This window comes from Limulus polyphemus, unplaced genomic scaffold (genome assembly GCF_000517525.1).
Source record: "Limulus polyphemus unplaced genomic scaffold, Limulus_polyphemus-2.1.2 Scaffold690, whole genome shotgun sequence".
Classification (NCBI taxonomy): Eukaryota; Metazoa; Arthropoda; class Merostomata; order Xiphosura; family Limulidae; genus Limulus; species Limulus polyphemus.
Genome location: NW_013666300.1, coordinates 392,690 through 394,763, shown reverse-complemented (window position 1 = coordinate 394,763; position 2,074 = coordinate 392,690). Strand labels below are relative to the sequence as shown.

Here is a 2,074-nt window from a genome sequence, read left to right as displayed (position 1 = left end):
TATATTCTGGTACAACGTGCAGCATGACAGAAATACCCCTACTCAATGGGCATTCTTGATCACCCTTTATGTGAAACTTGCAAAAAAACCAAAACAAAAACAGAACATGTAACAAATTAAAAATAATACTATATGAAAGAGAGGTATAAACGTATGGTATTGTGAAAACAGGGTGTTCTATCATTTGGCGGATTATTTTGAATTACTTGGTGCAAATCAATGCAAATTGTAATACAGGTAACAATAACAAAATAATCTGTTTCTTTAATAAGTGAATAAACTTAGTTACAAACTACGTTTACTTGTAAGCCTAATATCAAATACAACGGTTAAAAACATTTACCAGAACTTCCGAAAACTAACGTATACCTAACTCAAAAATATAAAATGTACATGTAGAATTTCAATCACAGACGCACTAATTCTCATTATCTAACTTACTTAATTACAGAGGCAATAACCCTCACTGTCTAACTGGTACTGAACTAACTCAATCATTGGTTAGTTACTGAACGTTTCGCTTTCCTCGTATTCATATCGTACCTTTATTTTTACAAACTACACAAAACGTATTCTAAACTTTAATCAAATGTCTAGATACTGTATCATCATTATGACATAATGACATGCTCTTTCTAAGAAACAAACATCTAAATAACACTGAAAATTTAGCTTCCAACAGAATAATTATATATCATACATTTAAATGTTTCGAGCCTAATCCCTTCTTCGGGAAACTGAACACTGAAATTAAAAAGTAATGCTATTATGGCCTGTTACTTGATTAAGGAAGCATATTATGCTAATATAATAATACGTTGCTAAACAACACACGTACTGCATACAAAAGAAAATGAGCCGATGTTCTTTCGAAACATGTAATATGTTACCCAAAAATTAACACTTTATTATGCTTATAAATTATTGTTTGTCAACGTATTGTTACGGCCTATTGTTTTAAATCGCCATTTACCACATTTTTTTTTCTCGTCTACAGCCTTTTATTGGTATATTCTTAGATATAATTTAAAATTGTTAATGCTATGACATATTTAAAGTGTTAATAATTTTCAATGCAAACATATTTATAATCATCGATAAGGTTCAAAACAATGTTTTTTCCGAAATCAAATTATGGCATCTGGCGGGATAAGCAATACTTAATAGAGTAATGACCTTTGCTTCACGAATTGGTCGAATCTCTATAGGTGGCACCGTTTGTTCGCTCTGCGATTGTGTTCCAAATTTGAAATCTGAATGATTTCAATAGACTGAGTTTTTTAAAAAAAAGTTCTTGAGTCTTCACTTAAATATTAATTGGTGTAATGAATTTATTTTTATGTATTTATTTTAATATCAACGTTTGTTTAGATTAAGTTTATATTTGGAAACATGCATAGCTTATATTGTTAGATATGTATTGCGAAACTCCCGCCTACTCTCCAAAGTTGTAGAAGATTCTCGAGAGTAAGAATCATCAATATGTGTGTGTGTACGTAAACACTTAAATTTGTATTGTTACGTAATCTGACATTTCTAGAAAGCCTTCCACACGGCTATAAATATAACCAATGCGACTCGCCAAGAGAGAATATCTATTACTAGTTTGCTGTAGTCAGTGTGCTATAAACTTCGGAAGTTATAACTGTGATTGTTATAACGCATATTAATCGGAAAAATTCAGATATTTGACCAGGAGTATTCACAAAGTTCGAACATTACAACTCATTTAACTTCGGTGGATTCTCATCGGACATTAGTATTTTTACGAAAACATTACATAACGTCACAGTGGAAAATCCGGTGTGTGTGTGGCTGATAAATAACGAAGAACAGAGCTAGCTAGCTTCCCGTTAAGTGAATTATATCTAAGTAAACTGGTAATCACCTGGCTCATTGTGAACCCTCGATAAGATATCGAAGTTCTAGATTAAAACTTAGTAAAAGGAAGGTTTAATATTTCTTGTAAGTTTGTGAAACATTTGTTTATAAATCATTATTTGTAATAACTGTTATTGTAAATTGTATTGTTGTGTGTATATTAAAACGTATTTAGTAGTTAAAAAGAAAACTG

At 30.9% G+C, this 2,074-nt stretch overlaps 1 protein-coding gene across 1 annotated transcript in view; it reads left to right on the top strand.

The window, feature by feature from the left end:
• Positions 1-2,074, top strand: part of LOC106459990 (N-terminal Xaa-Pro-Lys N-methyltransferase 1-like) — a 33,200-nt gene that overhangs the window by 14,451 nt on the left and 16,675 nt on the right. The gene's annotated exons all lie outside the window — the stretch shown is intronic.